Source organism: Pelodiscus sinensis, chromosome 16, assembly GCF_049634645.1.
Source record: "Pelodiscus sinensis isolate JC-2024 chromosome 16, ASM4963464v1, whole genome shotgun sequence".
In the NCBI taxonomy this organism is placed as follows: domain Eukaryota; kingdom Metazoa; phylum Chordata; order Testudines; family Trionychidae; genus Pelodiscus; species Pelodiscus sinensis.
In genome coordinates, this window is record NC_134726.1 from 35,541,873 (window position 1) to 35,562,840 (window position 20,968).

At 48.6% G+C, this 20,968-nt stretch overlaps 1 long non-coding RNA gene across 1 annotated transcript in view; it reads right to left on the reverse strand.

Annotated features, from left to right (window-relative positions):
- The window catches only part of LOC142818636 (uncharacterized), a 60,977-nt gene that overhangs the window by 16,734 nt on the left and 23,275 nt on the right, over window positions 1-20,968 (reverse strand). The window lies entirely within an intron of this gene.

The window sequence follows — 20,968 nt, forward strand, 5'->3', positions numbered from 1 at the left end:
CACCCCCAGCTGTCAGTGCGGATACCTGCCGTTCATTTTTGCAACTTTTGCAAATACAAATTTTGTATTTGCAGGGCTCTGCAAATATGACTTTGGGACAGTGCTGTTCATGCTTTTAGCTTGTTAAATTTCTGATGTGTGTGTGGGGGGGGGGGGGGAAGACATCGGCTGGCACACACATTGTTATTTTCAATTCGGCAATGGCCAGGGAGACGGATACATCTCACTCGCTGTCCACAAGGTATGGTACTTATGGCCCACAGTGCCGGGGAGACTGATGGCAATAAACAGATGTGATGGAGGAAATATTGGACTGATTTGATTCTGGGAGCGTCTCGACGATGGCCACTCGCATTCCTGCTGTTGAGGTGTTCCTAGAGTCCCAGTGGCTTTTAGGCAATTGGATTAGAGCGGTGACCTGGTTAGCTTTTGCCTTCTGGGCCTGGCCAGGAGGCTGTGTGACACATTCCCGTGGCTACAGATCTTGCTATGCACAAGGCTAGACTGTTGTAAGGTGCTCTACCTCCTGTCCAGTCAGGAAAGCGAAATGGCACAGCGTGTGGAGTGGTGTCGTTGAGCGGGTGCTCACGTCGTGCCAATGTGGTGACAAGTGCTGCTCATTTAGTGTCCTGTCGGCTGAGGCCTGCCACCCAAGGGGGCAAGGGGAGCATTTGCCTCAGGGCCCAGCACTTCAAAATGGCCTGAGGTGCCCAGCTGCCATTGCTGCGGGAGCGGCACCAAGCAGAAGCCCGGGCCCTTTCCATTTCCACTGTAGCACTGCATGGCACGCTCTGGGCAGCTTTGAGGACTGGAAGGACCCAGCATGGCATGCTCCAGGCCGTGCTGAGAGCCAGCTGCCCTGAGAAGACCCCCATGTAGGCCTCATAGTTCCTGCATTGAGTAGCATCCCTTGTCTGATGGAGTCTATAACCTCCAGCCTGGAAACTAGCAATTTCCTGGTGACCTAAACTGAACTAATGTCGCCCAAAGACACTGGAGACCTGGGATTTTGCTCTTATTTCTAGTCGAGAGGGCAGAATGTTCTGATCTTGGAGCTACTGGACAATTGCTTGGATATTAAGTACTTACCTTTGGATACAAATAGAACCGGTCCTAGGCACAATGATTCCTGCCTGCTGCACACAAGACTTCCCTGCCAGCTTTGGGGACAGAATGGACTCTTCTGCCATGGGTTTACTGGCAGGAACTTTGGGACCACGTCCACTCTCAGGGCACTTTGGAACACCAAGGAGTCCCCACTTCGGGGATTTGAGTTTATTTAGTCGGCAGAAGAGAAGAGTGAGGGGGGATTTGAGAGCAGCCTTCAACTTCCTGAAGGGAGGTTCCAAAGAGGCTGCAGAGAGGCTGTTCTCAGTAGTGACAGATGGCAGAACAAGGAGCAATGGTCTCAAGTTACAGTGGGGGAGGTCTAGGTTGGATATTAGGAAAAACGAATTCCCTAGGAGGGTGGGGAAGCACTGGGAGGGGTTCCCTAGGGAGGTGGAAGAATCTCCATCTCTAGAAGTTTTTAAGTCTCAGCTTGACAAAGCCCTGGCTGGGATGATTGAGTTGGGGTTGGTCCTGCTTTGGGCCGGGGGCTTGATTCGATAACTCCTGAGGTCTCTTCCAGCCCTAGGATTCTAGGATTCTATTATTCGGACCCAACGCGTGTCCCTCTCGCTTCTGCCATTGCCTGGGAACCGGATCGCGTGTGAGCCTGAATCCATCTCAGCTTCTCATCTGATGACAACGACTCTCTCATATTTGGAAATCTTCTGCTCTCTTCGCAGCGCTGCACGGCATTGCCCGATAACCAGCTGCAAGCATCTTCTCTGTGTTTTCGCTTAGGGCCATCATGATTCCCATAAAAATAATAAATAAAAGTGCCCCGAGCCAGGCCCACTAGTGAGGGAAGGGGGGAGAGAAAAGGAGGTAACTGTCCTGGGACCTGGTGATTCTAAAGGGTCTGGGGTTCTCGGCACCACCAGGGCTAGTACTGCGGCAGCAGCAACACCCAGAGCCCAAAGCCCCTTAAATCACTGCTGAAACACAGCATGGTGTTCTCCAGACGGGGCTCTAAGAGTTGGGGGCGTGGCTTGGTGCCTGGGCAGTGCTGAGGGCTGGCTGCCTCTGACTCCGCCCCTTCTGCCTGAGGCCCCACCCCTTCCAGGAGCTCAGAGCCAGACCCCCCCAACACACACACACCTTGCCATGGGACCTGTCATGGTAATCGGCTCCTTTGCCCTAAGCAGGCAATGAACAGACAGAGTGAAAATATTTTTACAGCCACTAGAAGTGGCATTTTTTATTTTGCTGTTGTTGTTGTCTAGCCCTTTTGTAATGGCTCCTAACATTCAGTTCACTTTTTTTGATCGCCGGGACATACTGGCTGAACCTCTCTCATCTGGCATTCTCTGGTCCAGCAACATCCGTGGTCCGGCATGATGTTAGTGAGCCGGATGTCCACTGATCGTGGGTGTGGCCAAGTTTCCCGCAGTCCCATAAAGTTTGTTTACACCTCCCCAGTCCTGGTGCTCAGTATTCTGGGCTCTTATTTAGCTCAAATGGATCCCTAAATGTCTTCTAAGAGCCTCATTAGCAGTGGAAGTGTTGATAATGCTGCTAGATCCTATTGACCTCCTGTGGTCTGGCAAATTCTCTGGTTCGGAACCAGTCAGGTCCTGAGGGTGTCGGACTAAAGAGGTTCAACCTGTATTGAACAGAATTTGAAGAGAACGATCCACAGTCGCTCCCAGATTTCTTGGGTGAGTGCTGAAGTCTTATGTGGGGGAGGGCTCCTTTCTGATAGCAAAGGCTTTCTTTGCCATAAAGCTCTAAACCTGGAGTCATTCCATTGACTTCCAAGGAATTCCGTCAGGTTTACACAGGCGTCATTGAGGGCCCGATTTAACACCGGGACTATACTGCAATTCCTAGGGAAGAGGTCCTTTGCTCTGGGACGTGGGTTCTGCAATGTGAATGCTTTGAAAAGGGGGTAGGTGTCAATAACTGGATGCAGATCCCTTCCCCAGAGATGTCACCCCTTGTGGCCTGAGTCTCCAAAGACCACTTAGTGCCATATGGGAAAGAGATTTGTCCTGCCTGCAATCATCATTGAGGAGCCTACCTCAACCTCTCTGGTCCGGGACTCTCTAGGCCAGTAGCATCCGTGGCCCAGGAGGACCACAGGGGGTGCCAGACCAGAAAGCCCCAGTGGCCGGTTGGGTTCTGGCAGCAGAAGGGCTGGTGGCTGGGAGCCTGGCCAAGCTGGGAGTGGAGCCAGGCCAGGGATCTGGGGGTCTAGCTGGACCCGGAGCAAAGCCAGGCCCATGGGCTGGGAGTAGAGCTGGGTTGGCAGCTGGGAGCACAGCCAGATAGGTGGGCTGGCAGCAGGGGGGTGGCGGCCGAGAGCTGTGGCAGTGGCCAGGAGCAGAGCCAGGCCGATGATTGGTGGCTGGGGAGCTGGCCAGAGTGAAGCAGGTGCCCTGGGGGCAGGAAATCCGGCTAGGAACGGAGTCCAGCTGGGGCTGGAAGTGATAAGAGGAGCCTGGGAGCAGGGGCCCATAGCAAGGAGGGGAGCCCGGTGGCTGGGAGGCTAACAGCCCCCCTGGGAAAGCTGGGAGCCTGGCAGCCAGGGTTCAGAATTGACCTTCCCTGGTCTGGCAAACTCCCTCGTTTGGGGCCGGTCAGTTCCCGAGGGTGCTGGACCAAGGAGGTTCCACGTGGTTTTCCCAGAATCCCGCTGCTCTCAACACAAGGGACCCATTTTGGCAGAGGCCAAGAATTGGCTGTTCCAGGGAGGCTGATCTACCCTTTCCCTCTACCTTTAGGATTTCCTCAGCTGAAGATTGAAGCACATTGGACCACTGACGTGGGGGAAAACTTGTCCTGCCTTTGCCTGTAAGGTGATGTACCTGTCTCTTGCCGAGAGGTTTCTTTAGCAAAGTAATTATCCTTCCCCCACTCCTATTCCACTCCCCTCATGGCCCATAGGTTATTAACCTCTATCATTTCAGGGTGGACTTTGAGAAATTGTGTCTAGAGACCACTGCGTCTGAGCAAAGCATTAGCCGCTGCATAACAAATTACCAGCTCAACTCTAAAAGCACAATTCCCAGCACAATGTCTCCGGGAGGGACAGTGAGAAGGAACTGGGGGGTTAGCATCCGTGTGGGTTCGGAAGGAACACTTGCCTTTTAAATTAATTCCCTGTGCGGTGGACTAATATAAATCAACAAGAAGGGACAGGATAATAATTGTAAAATGCACAGGCAGCCGTCACCTGGACAGTGCAGATGAAACTTCCCTGCTGCTGCTTCCACCTCTGAGCAGCGGAAAGGTCGGCAGAGCTGCCATCTGGAGACCTGCCACTGATGAGAAGAGGCGAAAGGTGATGGAGAAAAAGATGACAAGGCAGCAGAGCCTGGAGGGACCGAGGAGATAATCCTGTTGGGTGCATTGGAGGCTTTCAGTAGCTCTATCCTAAGGGGATGGTTTTCTTTATTAGAAAAACTTTCTTCGTACAATCAAACCATTTCCTCTTGGGGACAGCTGATTTCTCAGGTCTTAGGCCTCTCTCTCTCTTTAGGAACTGAACAAACCAACTTTGCAAATGACCAGATGTTGCCGGAATCTCCCATATTGTGAAATCAGAGGGAGCAAAATTACTTGTCTTCCTCTTAGATAGGCTGGCAGTGTAATAGCGAGGGCAGGCAAGCCGTTCCAAATCCAACAGGCACCTCTCTGTGTGTGAAACCTAACGTGATCTACTTTCCCTTCTGGGTGGGATCGTCAAGTTGAGCCTTTATTAATGTAAATACGGAAACAAGAGGCTAAAGATCAAAGAAATCTGGCACCACGCGTGGAAGGGTAAATTAACCATCTACGTTAACAAGAAAGAAAAGGCCTGCTAGAACGTTTTACGCTGAAAAAGTGTCCCTGGCCCTAGGAGAAGCCTGTCTGGCACATGTCCATTCATATGAAGAAAACCCTGTAATGAGTTCCCGGCTCAATCCTATCATTGCACACTGGGGGTTATCTTCTATGGAAGAGTGGAGGAGTCTAGACAGCTGCCACAAACATGAAAGATGAGGGTGAAGTAGCTGAGAGCAGAGGAGACATAACCTAGCAGTATAAAACGTATGAGGTTCTGTAACGGTGTGGTGCTCGCCTCCCGAGCGTGCGCCCTTCTGGCTGAGTGCACGTGCCTGCTCTCTTTTAATCCGAAGCCTTTTCAGCTACTCAGCCCTCTGGCTGAGTCACACCCCTGTGTGAAATTGAAATCCCTTCCGGGATTCTGTAGTCAGGTGTCACCGGTAAGGTGTCCTGACGGGTCTGCTCCTTCAGATGATGATACCATTCAGCTCTGTGTGTGTGTGTGTGTGTGTGTGTGTGTGTGTGTGTGTGTGTGTGCGCGCGCGCGCGCTCCTTGGTGTGTCCTGCTGGTTTGCGCAAACAGCCACTCCGAGAGAGCCCCCAAAGACCACAAGATCAGATAAGGATCAAAGGCACCCAGCCAGGTTTATTATCAAATAAAGTCCAATAACAGTTGTCAGGAGGCTCTACCAAGCCAGCATGTATATGTAGCCTGACAAAAGGGATTTGTTGGCAGCGAGATGTTTCTTTGTGAGGTGTTTTGTTATGACCCCTGGAATGTGTGTACAGCCTGTGCCTAGTACCTTATAGGCAGAAGTGTTCTGTAATATCAGTCCTGTTCTTGCCAGCTTCTGAGAGTGGGACCTGCTTGTTGCTCACCAGAGCTATCGACAGACGAATGCAAATCAAGCACATTGAAATTGTTAATGAAGCAGGGATTTAAATATCCTATGATGCATTAGCATAAACATGGCCACCGCTTTGTTCCGAAATGGAGTTTTTTTCGAAAAAAGCCCGGCAGTCTAGACGCCACAAAAACTCCGTTTCGAAACAAAGCGGCGGCTATATTTATGCTAATGAATCGTGGAATATTTAAATCCCTGCTTCATTAGCAATTTCGATGTGCCTAATCTACATCTCTCTGTTGACAGAGAGGTGTAGTCTCGACACACCCCACTAGACCATTGCTGTCTGGGCCTCGGGCCTCCGACCGGGCCTGTTATACGTGGGCTTGTTTTTCAGACCCTCATCTTGCTACAAAGACAACTCCTTGCCCCTCATTCAGGGCTTTATCACAGTTCATCACTCTCACCATAGTCCACGGTCTCTTTCCCAGCTTGCCACTCAGCACTTCCTGTGGTGTTTCCAGCTTTCTCTCCTTGAGCTCTGCCTTGCAGCTCCTTTTGTAGGCCTTCCTGGCCCCTGATTGGCTGGTTCCTCCACAGCTGCTCCAGCCTCCTGAAGGACTTGTCTATAGCCATTTTCTGAGCGGGATGTGGCGGCACCACAGGGCCTCCCACAGGGAGCCTCAGGGCCTAGTCCAGCCTGTCACAGATTCAAAGAAAGATTTGCTGCTGTTCCTGGTAACTAAGCCAAGGAACACGGGACAGCAATGCACTTTTTCACCTGTATACCAAATATAACAGGGGTGGGGAACCTTTTATGGGTCGGAGGCCGCTGACCCACACGCAAAAACAGTCAGGGGCCGCACACAAGTGAGAAGCAAAACAAACAAACCAACCCTCACTGATGTGGCCCTTGACTGAGAAGGAGAAAGATACTCCTCACATTCCCCTCGTGCACCGGAGCCTAAGAGAGCCCAGGCTCGTAGATTTTGTATGCTCCAGTCCTATGGAAGGTGGGGGAGGCTGGAGCATCAGCGCAGGCTCCCCAATGCTGGCGAGGGGGGAGCCCTGAGACTCGGGGTCCAGATCCAGGCAAGCTGGGGGCTGCATTTGGCTCCTGGGCCTTAGGTCCCCCTGAAAAATGGGATCTAAACAAGATTTACTAACATTGATTAGCTTCTGGATGCTTCAGCACCTCCTTATTAATGATGGAGGTTAAAATTGCATTCAGGGACAATTACACATTTTTTAAAAATGTTTTCATTGGAAGGTTGTTCGCAAGGAGGCGTTTTCACAGAAAATAATTTGTTTTCTGAAAAAAAATGTTTTTTTGTTGGGTTTTAATTGCTGCAAAAAAAAAACAGAGGTAACTTCACGTTTTCGTCAAACAAAATCCCAAAAATGCAACAGAAAATATAAGTGAAAATGACACTTTTTTCCATGAAATTTTCCATAGAAACAAAACACCATTTCTCAGCCAGCTCATGTTAAAATGCCCATTTACACAGCCAAGGGAACTGAATCACAGAGGCTGAAAGGTATGCACAAGGCCTCATTGCGCATTAGTTGCCGGAGCTGGGAATAGAACCCAAATGGTGACTCGTAGGCACCTGTTTTAACCCCTGGGCGGATGCCTGTCTCCAAGACAACATGAGAGCTATTGAAAGCTGTGCACCAGGGTACAATCAGAAATCAAAAAGGGCTTGTTTATTGTAGAGGGCTTTCTAAAAGCCAGACCACTGATAACGAAGGACTTTTTAATACCATGCTGCCGATTGGACTAACCTTGGTAAAACCATGGGCGATTGTTCTTGGAAGGAGTACAGCATTCTGTATTGAAACCGAAGAGTTTTTGGACTCAGTCTTGGGAAACGAGAGAGCCTGGGGAATAAGTAAGTCCTGTGAGTTGTCCACACAGGCTTGAAACTATCCTCGCCTCTCGCCAATAAGAATGAAGTTGCCTCCAAGCTTCCTAGCACAAACTCAGCCTCCTAAAATATCAGAGCAAGGCATGCTTCCCAAGGCCTCAGCCCCTGAAGCAACACTATGGGCCTCTGAGTAGCCTTCCAGGCTAGTGTGTGGCCTACCTTGGCAGCTCTCACAACTCCTCTCATGCTCCCAGCCTGAACGTCCACCAAAACGGCGCTTCAGGAAGCTGTACACTGAGATTTTCAACATCGCCTAACACATCTAGACATGCCACCCTCCTCCCCACTGTTTTACACCATGACGCGAGTTTGCAGGCTGCTGTACCATGCTCGATTATAAATGGGATCTAGAAGGCTCCTCGTGTCCCATGCAAATGCATGGCACGAGGCTGGATTTTTATTGAGCTGTAGATCAATATAAAACCTCGGGCCCAGAATCTAGTTAGGGGTGTGCACAGAAATCGAACACTGCCTTTCTAGACAGCAATGAAATTGAGGGAATCTTCTGCCTCCCTGACACCCGCATGGATGCTTCCTGTTGGTGAAAGTCACAGATAAACTTCAGGCTGGATTTGAGGACCCTTCTCCTCAGAAACAGAATCTGGTTCTATCCCCACATGACAAAGATTTCCCCCCAAAATACGACACATATACAAGCCCATACTTTGTATTTAAAGCATCTCTTTATGCCCTTCCTTACCGCTGGAAAAAGCAGGCGGCACAGTAAATGTTTTGTAGGGAACATCTAAGTGGTCTGATGCCACCGAATGTTTGGTGGGACATTCCCTTTCTGAGCCATTAGGGATGAAGGATGCCCTTGCAGTGAATGTCATGGACTTGTCCCCCAGGGATCTGGGTGGAATCCCCTTTCTGCCAAATGCCTCCTGTGTGACCTTGGCATGTCACTTCATTCTTCCATGCTTCGATTCCCCAGATACTATTATGATGAGGGCCAGAGAAGTCCCGATCTCACACGGATACTTAATATGTTATCTGGGATGGAAGCACGACCCTTCACAATCATCCTGGGTCTGGACCACATTTGCTGCATTCTGCATCCCTCATTCTTTATTGATAAGGCTATTTATATGTAAAAAGGAGCTGCGTTTCCTAGGAGTTCGTCTGTTCCTGCTGCTCACCTTCCACCTGCCACTCTCTGTGGGGACTCTGTCCTCACTTCTAGTGCAAATATTCACACTGTCACAAAGTCCTAAAACCTGGCAGAAGGCCCAGCAGTGGTGCCAAACCTGTAGGTCAGCTGGGCGATGGGGGATAGCAGCAAAGAGGATTTGACATGTGCCTAGCCACCTGGGAAAAGCTCTCCGTGATGGGTCTCCATGTCGGAGGGACTGATAGAAATCAGTGGTATGTCTTATAGGCCCACATGGTGCACGTCTCCATGGAACCAAACTGCATCGGGCCATATCCATGACTCCTCCCCATGGTCTGTATTGGCACCCTTCATCGTGTGGCACAGGTCGCTAGAAGGATTGGGAGGGAGGAGGCTGTAGTTGCTCACAACCCTTGTTGCTAAGCCGTACAGATACATGGAAGGCCACAGTGGCAAGTACCCAGCTCCGATCTTCCTGCTCCCAAAGCGAAGGCTCTTGAGGCACGGGAACAGAAAGCCATTCACTCCAACAAGGATGAAAGAGAGAACTAGGGAAGGAAAACCAGGCGAGCACAGAGCCACCGCCTCCGACAATGTTCCCCTTCCATGCACACAGACAATTTCTGTGAGGATTAGTCAGGCAGGCTCATCCCGTAGCGTGAGGCACTCATGCGAAACGGGGGCCTTCGCGTGTTCTTGTTCAGACGCAGAATTGCCGCACCTAACCCATGTCCTGGAAAATGGAACCCATTACAAGCATGAGAAGGTTGTGATGTTTCCAGAGCAATATCCTTCAGCCTGTGTCCTCCTCTGACCTGCGGCTCTGCCTCCCGCTTGTTTTTTTTTTTTTTTTTAACTTCAGTGCACAACTTGCCAGCAATCTACCGAAAGGACACTGTAGTTCTGTAAGTCTCAGACCCAGTAGCCTCTGCATCTGAGTCCCCTCCATGGCCTATTCTTAGAACATAAGAACGGCCGTACTGGGTCAGACCAAAGGTCCATCTAGCCCAGTAGCCTGTCTGCTAACAGTGGACAGCACCAGTTGCCCCAGAGGGATGGGCCGAATTGCAGACCATATGCATTCTTATGGGCTGCATATCCTGCAAAAGCACTTCGCAGTATGAATTCTTCATTAAACTGAACCCCCACGAACACCCTTTTCAATCTACAGGTAGAACTTCTCTAATTCGGCACCCTTGGGTGCTGAACCAGAGAATTTGCTGTACCATGAGAGGTCAATATTTTCTAGCAGCATCACTCACACTTCCACTGCTTACCCGTCTCTTAGAAGACATTTAGGCTATGACTTCACTGCGCATTGTTGAAAAGAAATGGCAGAACGGTTCTTGCGCAAGAGGGGGGTTTTGCGCAAGAAGGAGCAGTGTAGACAGCTCCTTCTTGCGCAAAAGCCCCTTGCGCAAAATTGGCCCTCATTTGCATATCGTCTTGCGCAACAATGCACAGTGTAGACGTAGCCTTAGGAGTAAATCAGAGCTAAATAACAGCCCAGAACACTGAGAGCCAGAACTGGGGGCTGTAAACAAACTTTATGGGACTGCAGGAAACTTGGCCACACCCATGATAAGTGGACATCCAGCAACTGAAATCATGTCGGACCATGGATGTTGCCAGGCCAGAGAATGTCAGACAAAAGAGGTTCAGCTTGTACTCAGAAGTCTTCTCTCTCTATTATGTGCTCCAGCTAAAACTTTAGCTGATGGAAATTGAGTTGGAAGAAGTGGGGGACTGCTGCCCAGCACCCGGTGACTCAGGGGTTATGCTCAGGTAGCTAGCAAAGGTGTAGGCCAGAGGGCCTGGGAGAACCAAACAGATAGAAGGTTGATATTTGAATTGGATATAGGTTCCTTGCCCACTTTCTTTGTGTGGGAGAGAGAAACCAGGAGTTCAGAGACACAGAGGCTGTGTCTAGACTGGCAAAACCTGCCAGCTGTCTACACTGGCCACTTGAATTTCCGCAAGAACACTGACGATCTCATGTAAGATCGTCAGTGCTCTTGCAGAAATACTGTGCTGCTCCCGTTCGGGCAAAAGTCTTTTTCTGAAAGACTTTTGCGCAAAAGGGCCAGTGTAAACAGCACAGTAGTGTTTTCCACAAAAAAGCCCCAATGGCGAAAATGGTGATCGGGGCTTTTTTGCGGAAAAGCGCGTCTAGATTGGCCATGGACGCTTTTCTGCAAAAAGTGCTTTTGCGGAAAAGCATCCTGCCAATCTAGACGTGCTTTTCTGAAAATGCTTTTAACGGAAAACTTTTACGTTAAAAGCATTTCCGGAAAATCATGCCAGTGTAGATGTAGCCAGAATGATTTAAATCCAGGCAGTACTACCATGCCCTCTCCCTTCCCTCCCCCTGGAATTCAGGGCATGGGAGAGGAGTGAACAAAGAGAAAAATTAGAAGTAAGTAAGAGGGAAAAGTGAATCCAGGCACGTTCAGGGTATTTTTCTTTATTTTGTAGTTTGGTTTGAACTGCTCTGTATGAATCTATGCCTCTCCTCCCCATTTACTACCATGTAAGCATTGTGCCGAGACTTTTCTCTGTGTTTTAATTTGTTTCCCTTAGTTGTTCTGTCACATCTAGAAACTAAGTACGCTTTCTCAAGTTTATCTTCTGTTTTGTAATAAAAATCACTTCTTTTAGGGTGATGATTTGATTCTTGTGTCCTGGAAAGTCTGTCTGTGTGTATCTGCATGCCTCTGACTAAGGGGTCAGCTACCAGAGACTGCAGCTTGTTTTCTCTCTTATTTTTTTCAGCTCTTTTGGGGCAAAAGAGCTTGGGGTACCCCTGGGGGTGATTTCAAGTGTTCACCCCTGGTTTTATAGGGATTAAAAAACACTTGATAGTGGCAGCAATTCCCCAATATCTGGCTATGTCTACACTGCCGGGTTTTTTTCAGCAGAAGATATGCAAATCATGTTCTCATTTGCATATCTTCTGCCAATCCTTTTTGCAGAAGAGGTTTTGGTGCTAAAAAGCCCTGTATAGACAGGGCCATTTGTTGGGAAAAAAAACCCTTTTTCGCAAGATTCTGTAAACCTCATTTTCTGAGGAATAAGGGATCTTGCGAAAGGGTGGGGTGGGGTTTTTTTTTTGACAAATAGCCCTGTCTACATGTGTTTTTTAGCAGCAAAACCTCTTCCGCAAAAAGGATCGGCAGAAGGTATGCAAAGGAAAGCACAATTTGCATATCTTCTGTGGAAAAAGCCGGCAGTGTAGACATAGACTCAGTGTATTATGATTCTGGAGGGGGAGGGAGGAGTTTTTGTAACCAGTGCCTATAGAGGCAAGGATTTTAAGCTCTCTTGTGGGGCCCCCTCCATCTGTAGTTTAGGAACTATTTAGAAAAGCTAAACGTACACAAATCCATGGGTCCGGACTTAATGCATCCGAGGGTACAGAGGGAGTTGGCAAATGTCATTGAGGAGCATTTGGCCATTATCTTTGAAAAGTTGTGGAGATCAGGAGAAATCCCGGATGATTGGAAAAAGGCAAATGTTGTGCCCATCTTCAAAAAAGGGAAGAAGGACGATCCAGGGAACTATAGGCCAGTCGGTCTTACCTCAGCTCCTGGGAAAATCATGGAAGGGATCCTTAAGGAATCCATTTTGAGAGAGGAAAGTGATTAGCAGCCTGGAGAGAGGCTGTTCTCAGTAGTGACAGATGGCATAACAAGGAACAATGGTTTCCATTTGTGGTGGGAGAGGTCCAGGTTGGATATTAGGAAAAACTATTTCACTAGGAGGGTGGTGAAGCACTGGAATGGGTTCCCTAGGGAAGTAGTGGAGTCTCCATCCCTAGAGGTGTTTAAGTCTTGGCTTGACAAAGTCCTGGCCAGGTTGATTTAGTTGGGATTGGTCCTGCCTAGAGAAGGGGGCTGGACTTGATGACCTTCTGAGATCTCTTCCAGCTCTATGGTTCTATGATTCTATGTACTTGGAGTGCCAGAGTGGGGAACAACCGTGACAGAGGCAAGGTGGAAACCATCTGTCTAGGTTTCAATGCCATTCAGGAATGTCAGCCGTGGGCCATTCTGGAGACAATATGATTTAGAGCAGGAACCCATCCTAGTTTCAGGTGACTGCCTGGTTGTCTGAATGCTTCATACCTTCTTAAAGTGTAGGCCTCATGTGACAACTTCATTGCACCGTGACCCCCTACCGACAACAAAACTTGCCACACGACCCTGGGAAGGAGAGGCAAACCTGAGCCTGCCTGAGACCTGCTGCTTTGGGGAGGGTGGGGCAGGGCCAACGTCAGTGTCCATAACGGGGGGCCAACCCTGAACCACGAGGACTTCAGCTGCAGGCTGGGGGCCTGTAACCTGAGCCCTGCTATGTTGAGCTGAAATTCTCAGGGGATGGGTCTCCGGCTTTGGTTCTGAGCCACTGCAAGTCTTTAACCTAGCCCTGGTGGCATGTGTCATGATCTGGGCAGCACTGAGAGCTGGCTGCTCCTTACCCCACCCCTTCCACAAGCATGGAGCTGGGTCCTCAACACCTTCTCTAGGGCCACGGTGAGTCTGTCAGCTCCCCTGGATCTTGAAGTTCACTGCTAACCATCAACCATGCTTTAATTTCCATTCTCCCGACACAGACACCTCCGACTTTCCACTAAGAATTCAGGGGGATGTGTTCCAAGAGGCATTTGCTCACTAACATAACCTCTCTTTGCTTGCATCTTTCTCTGATTTGCAACCACGTCACATTTTCTTTTCCATTTCCCGGGGCTGCAGTTTTTGTTCTTCACAACTCTTGGAAGGCTACTGAAAATATTAAAAAATCCCATCTGTTTCCAGACTTTTAGAAGTAATATTTCATCATCCAAAAAGATGAACCAGAGACTTATCCATTTAAAACATTTGTCGTGAAACCAGAGAATGGAAACAATGCGAGGCAACTCAGCTGCCCAATCATGCAATGTGAATAATGAACCACAGTGATTCAGTCCATGCAGAAGAAACAGGCTGAAAACTATTTGGTGGAGCTATTCAGTAAATATGCGGTAATAACTACTAAATTTGCAGAAAATGATCTATTCAGGAAACATTTACCATAAAAGGATACGCCTACTCACTATTATTCAGATCAGATTTGTTGAGTTTCACCTTAAAATGTGGCTAGTACTTAACCATCTACTTCAAATACATGTGATTAGGGTTAATTTATTAGTTGAACTCTGACCTCATTCTTCAAAAATATAGTATTGTTATGAATGATTATCCTCATTATTTGATTGTGCTAAACAGTATAATTAGGACTACCACTAGAAGGCACTCAAGACACAGTGGGAACATAATGTAAAGCTATTTCAATTATGCACACACAAAAACCTGCCCACACGCTTCACATATTACCAACTGTGCTCAGGTGAAAAAAATTACAGTCACAGCCCTCTTTGCTGTGAGAGTCTATCATTTCAATGCACAAGTTCTTAAATAGGAAGCATGATGGTATGTGTAGATCTGCCTGAGTATGAATGAAGAACTGGTGGGGAGTCCTTTAAAACATTGGGCTGGTGTGGCCAATTGACTCCTTGCCTCACCTATTAAGATGGTGACTGCCAGCTAAGCACTGTGATGAAGGAAGAATTTACTGAAACGGAAGACACCAATCGCCCACAAAATACCTTCACATTTAAGTCAGGGTTTTGACCGATTAGCGTTAAACTTTTTATCCTTTCCAATGCCCTATCACTCCATTTCTCAAAAAAGAAGGCCTTTCCACCATTTCCCTATGAATTTTCATGCAAAGACTAGCTGGAGGGTGAAATACCAACTGAGTTGTTGCTATTAACTGAGGCCTAGTCTTCACTTTGTGGAAGATTGATGCTGCCGTGATTGATCTTCTGGAGTTCGATTTACTGGGTCTAGTTAAGACTCACTAAATCAAACTCAGAGGGTGCCCTCGCCAGCATCCAGTACTCCTGCTCTTGCAAGGAGTCAGAGAAGCTGAGGGGAAAAAGTCCTTCTGCTGTGGGGATGCCACCCACTCAGTTTAAGGTAAGCCCACTCCAGCTATGTATTTTATGTACCTTAACCCAAGCTGCCGGGTCGAATGTAAACCTGTCTGTGTAGTTAAGATTCACTAAATTGAACTCAGAATGTACCCCCATCTGTGGCCGATACTCCTGCTCCTGTGAGGAGTAAGGGAAGCCAATGGGAGCATTTGTTCCCATTGGCCTCCTGCTGTGGAGATGGCGAGGAAACTCAAAACAAGGTACATCGACTCCAGCTACGTAAGTAACATACCTGGAGTTGCATGTCTTGATTTGACCTTCCCCTTTACCGTAGATCTGGCCTAAGCAAAGATCTTGCATGTCTGTGTGAAACAGCACCATCTGGTGATTCCCAAAACAAAATATCCGACTTTCTAAAGTCAATTCCTGCTTATAGTCAGATCACAAATACTTCCTACACCGTCTCTCCTAACATTTAATGTAGTTAGTGTTGGACAAAATACTTAGCATGAAATGTAAAACTTTACTTACCATGAGTAGGACTTATCATGGTGATTATCTGAGATGAACTCAGCTGGACAGGGGGGCTGACAGCCACACCAGGTCTCTGGGCAAGGTGGGAATGCTTGGCTCTCGGCTCCCGGAAGGGGCGAAGTCTTGGGAGGAAAAGGTGGGGCTGGGACAGGGAGCATGCCATGCCAGCACCCCTCCCTCACAGCTTAGTGCTACCCAGAGCTGCACAGCCATTTAAAGGGCTCCCTTTTGAATTACCAGGTCCTGGTGCAGTTACCCCATCGGCAGGCCTGCATCTGAATGAAGATTTTAAATGCCTTCGTTTTTCAAACCGAGGTGATTTGTACTCATAGTTCTGGCCCGACTCATGCTGAGCACCCTGCAATGTCTCTAAGTCGTGCGACAAAGCGCTCTGTGCCCTGGTTTTAGACTCTGCCGTATGTCTATCCCCCTTGGGGCATTTTGCTTTGGGTTGTACAGGTCAGACAAGGGGATTACAGTGGTCACTTCTGGCTTTATAATCTATGACCCCCCCAGAGGGTACCCACAGGGTTCCTCACCTACCATGCAAAGGAATGCGAAGGCTCCATTCCTCTCTGTTCCCCTGCAGGGTTCTTCCTCCTTCCTCTTCCCCCCCTCAGAGCAGGGTGAGTCATGCCAACGTGTGGGCCCTAGATTTTCTTTTGCTCACACCCAAATCAATTTACGCTACTCACAGCCTGATACGTTTTTGCTGCCGAGGCTTGTACTCAACCCATTTTCCAGCAGCAAATGACATCTCTGCCAAGGATGGCATCTCGGCAAAAGCAATTTCCAAGTGACTCATCAAATGGCGCTTCAGCAGGTGAAAGCGCATGCGATGCAGATTATCAGCTTTTCCTCGTCCTGACTCACTCCCCTCATTCATTCAGTAGGAAGCTGAAATTTGCAAACACTCTCAAGCTTTTGACGAGCGCAGCCTGGGTTATCAAAAGCTGCTTCCTGTCTAAGAACGACGGCAGAGAATGGGGACACTAAACCGCCGAAATTAGGGCTCAGGAAGGCCTGTTCGTCGTCTAGAGAAGGGGGGGGGCGAACACCAGCTGGTGGGTGCCTTGGTTTTGGGAATAAGTCTGGACGCTCTGGATACGGTGAAAACAGGCAAGAGGATTTATTACACACAGCGCTGGTGGAGTGCTACCAGGGTTAAGCTGGTTAACACTGTTTAAGCAAAACACTACAATAGATTATATAGGGGGCTGATGGATGGAGGGAAAGCAATTCAATAGGTTCTAGCAGCAAGACGAAATGAGCACATAAGCCAATAAACTACGAAGGTTACACAGCATCTCCGCCCATTGCCAATTAAACACCTTATCTCTTAATACAGGTAGTTATTCCTAACAAGCTAAATAAGCCAACATACACAAAACAGACAATTTAATGGCAACTTTTGTCTATTTCAATTATGATGTGTCTACAGGAAGAGGATGCCACCTCGAGCTGGCGTGATCCTTGGGTCATGGGCCCATTATCTAGGATTAGATGGGAGCAGAGTTACCTCAGTTCTGAGTGCTTCTGAAAAGCCATCACGCCCTAACCCTAAGCTTTCGAGGCTCTCCATTCCTTTCGAGTCCGTGAGGCCTACGCGTTTGGAGGCTCTGTCGCATCCTCCCGCAGAGTTTAGCTGCACAGAGTACAGGTTCCCCTCCACTGGGCGTGGCGGGCTTGTTTTTTAATCATCCGTTGTGCCTTGCATTTGCAAAGATGGCCCAGGCTTGGACTTGGTCATACTTTACATAATGCAGAAATAAAGCACTTTGCTGTCTGAAATATGCATGGAAGAGATGGCAAAACCTAGCACTTCTGGTGCACCATCGGCTCCGGGAAGGAATGGAGCGGAAGTACTAATGCACAGAACCATGGACATGTCTTAACTATTTATGAACAATCAAAACATGGGTTTAAAAAAAAAACCAGACACAAAACTTTTCTCTCAAGTCACATTTTCCTTGCTCTTGTTTTACTGTTAACAAGCTTCCTGCGGTAACTCTCCAGCCAATGTGTGTTACTGTTCCCCCTCCATGCCAGTCTTCAGAGGCTGTCATTATTACAGAACTCGGCCCTTTAGCTCAGGCTGCATCATTTCATGCTTTTAGCTCTGGAGGTCCCCATTCAGGTCCTCGCAGCTCGATAAAGGTTGTGTTACCAGACAGCTGAATGAGGATCAGTCACGTTCCTAATTAGCATGGGCGGGCGGTATCCTAGGTCAGAGGAGGCATTGCCTTCCCAAACCACCAGCCATGGTCCGCCCCCAGAACACCTACTGTAGGCATATTAGGGGTGGAGTGTTGTTGTCACCCGCACCCACACGCCCTGTGCTCCAAGGCTGGGGAGACTGGGGTCATGCACCTCCTGCCCTCCCCGATGCTCCAGAGCTGGGGCGACTCAGACCGTGTGCTGCCTACCTTCCCCAATGCTCCAGAGCTGGGGAGGTTGGGACTCGCATGCACCCAAATGCCTTCCCGCCTGTATGTGGGAGGGGGTGAATGCGCGCGCGCACACTGCCCCGCCTACCCATAGAGGGGCGGGGCCTCATCAGAAGGGGTGGGGTTGGAGGTGGGGCTGGGGGCTTGCCTCCGCCAGCCCCTCCTTCACTGACTGCCCATGCTATTTAGCCATGCTCATCTCCAAGAAAGTTTTTTTTTTTAAATACAGAAAACCCCCAAATATAAAAGGACTTAAAGGAGAATTAAGAAGCGCTTGCGATCATGAATCATTTACAAAAATCTGTGTAGATTTCAAAATGGTCGCTAACCAGAGATGGAAACTATCTGGGTAGCTATTGAGTTTCCAAATCTAGGACCCGATCCTGTATCCCTAGCGCCCTTGCTGGCTTCCGTGGGGCTCTGTGTGACCCAAGGGCTCTGTCCGCGTGATTCACAATGCAGGCTCAAGGCCCTATTTCATGTCTGACAAAATCCTAAAGAAGTTTCCATTGGTTTAAAAAACATCCTGGCCTTTCCCTTCAGTGGCAGAAGTGCAATCTCTGCTGCAGAAAGGGGCCGAAAACTACAGAGCAGACTTTATTTTCAGCTACACCGCTGGGGAAAAAAAACTAGTAAAGTAAAACTGACCAAAATTGATTTCTCTGGTTCCAGACCATAGTCGACTCTCAGTTACATGTGAAGATGCCACAGCCCTGGGTGGTAATTGATTGTTTTCCTGGGATCTTTGGAATTTGCCAGTGCTGTAAATGGCTGCCCTCGCCTAGGGCCCCTTGTCCACAGACCAAAGCTGGAGAATAACATAAAAAGCTACTTGGAAGGTCCTTAGAGCCCCTCCATTTTAAGCAGCCAGCTGCTAAACGGGGGTCATAAATTGTCTGATTATCTGCAAGAGGCATCTTTAAGCAGAAAAAAAGAAGGCTAGCTTTGTATAGAAGAGCTCTATCGGCTAGTGCTTGCATTTCAAATATAGCCCCAATGCCAGGATCTGCTAAAGCAGACCCTCCACCTTATCCGTGATTGATAGCAATTGTTGGAAAGCAAAAATAATTCTATCTGGCTCGTTATTCCTCTAGGTCGAGGTGACATATCACCAGCTCTTTCAAGTCACTCGAGGAGACGCAGTATAAACTCAAAGGCTTAAACTCACAGCTCTCCACCCCTTCCCCCCACCTATCAATGGGATCTACTCCCAGGTGGGGGGGCGTCTGATTTAGAAGGAAGGCGTGTGTTAAAAATAGACATCAAGATGCTGCATGGAAGATCACAGGGGAACCTCGTACGACAAAAGGACATCAAAAGAAAATAGCCAAATGGAATTTGAAAGTCAAAAGCTGAGAGAGCTTTAAAGAGGCAGGACCTTTTCTCCAGCTCATCCAATGAAGTGGGTTTTTACCCACCAAAGCTCAGGATTCTATGTATTTGTTACTCTCTAAGGCTATGTCTAGACTGCAAGCCTCTTTCGAAAGAGGCTTTTTCAAAAGATACTTTCGAAAAAGCCTCTTTCGAAAAAGAGTGTCTAGACTGCAAGCGGAACTTTCGAAAAAGCAAGCCACTTTTTCAAAAGAGGGCACCCAGGCTGTCTGGATGCTCTCTTTCGGAAAAACCCCTGTTTGCATTCAAGAACGCCTTTTTTCGAAAGAGCACTTTCGAAAAAAGGCGTTCTTCCTCGTGCAATGAGGTTTACCGCCGTCGAAAGAAAAGCCACGTTCTTTCAATTTAATTTCGAAAGAACGCGGCTGCAGTCTAGACGCAGGTGAAGTTTTTTCGAAAAAAGGCTATTTTTTTCAAAAAAAAAAACCAAGTCTGGACACAGCCCAAGGGTATGTCTAGACTACATGCCTCTGCCTGCGAACCTCCTTTCACGAGGCATAAGGGATCAGTCGACAACAGCTTTCCCTGTTGACCAAGCCGCATCCTGACTGCTGCATTGTGCCGACAATCAGCTGAGCCGGCACAACACGGTGGCCATTTTTATTTTAATGAAGCGGGAGATATTAAAATCCCTGCTTCATTGACTATGTCGGTATGTCTAATTTACATGCCTCTATCGGCAGAGGCATGTAGTCTAGACATACCCTAAGGTGCCACGGGTCTACTCACTGTTTTTAAAGTACCTTTTCATGGAGGTTCTCGCACTAAATATTGGACCATACATCCGCTTGTGTAAATCCATTAACTTTAATGGAACTGATTTGCAGTGGGCTTATAATCACTAGTCTGCCAATTTTCCCATTTTAAGTAAATTTATGTCTACCTGGGTCTTGTCCTCTAATGCAAAACTTGAAGCAAAATAACAGGGAAATGGCATCATAATATACTCTTCCCTTGAAAGAATGCATCAGTGACGTATTATTAACCCTCTGCCGTGTCTACCAGGCTCCATTCTGAAAGAGGAACTTGTAGTATCATTTAAGTTCCTCGGCCTGGCCTCAAATGGGGAGAATTTCTTTGCCAACACAGGACATGACCAAGTAGAAGCTTTGCTCTGAAGTAGCTGTGATGGCGTGTCGGGTTCCTCTCCCCCCCAATCCTGCAGCCCTGTAGCAACAAGAACAGGCTCCGCCAGCCAGTAGAATAGAGAGGGTTTATTGCTTCTCCAGGATACAGCACAGCACAGACGTGATGCGGCTACAGGAGTCAGGGCCAGGATGCCTCAGACCCCTTGAGATGGGGTCTCTAGGCCTCTAGATTCCAGCCCCCTCCTTAGTCTGTCTCCTTCACGGTTCCAGCCAAAGACTGACCCTTCCCCCAACACTCACTTCCTTTATTCCGTCCCTTCCCTTAACCGGTAGGACCAGTTTGGTCACTGTCATGGGGGCCCTCAAGGTGCCCCCCGCTGGACAGTGCTTACAGACAGAGGCCAGTAGGGGTCATCCGCAGCCCACAGCCCGAGCACAGCAACCAGCAACGTACTGACACTACATCACAGTAGCCGTTCAATTTTCTCCTGGAACAGGCTAGTGTAAAATGAATGTTGGATACCTCCGTTATTGCAGACCATCTGCTGAATGCCGTATAGAAACTCTGTTTTGGGTCGGGGGCCACTGACCCACAGAAAAGTCAGTCAGGGCCTGCACACAAGTGAGAAGCAGAAAAACCAGAACAAACCCCTCACTGACATGGCCTCCGATGGAGGAGAAAGACCCTCTCCAAATTCCCCTCGCACACCAGAGCTCTGCAGGGGAGTAGCGCAGGGCACCAGCACAGGCTCCCCAATACTGGGGGGGAGTACC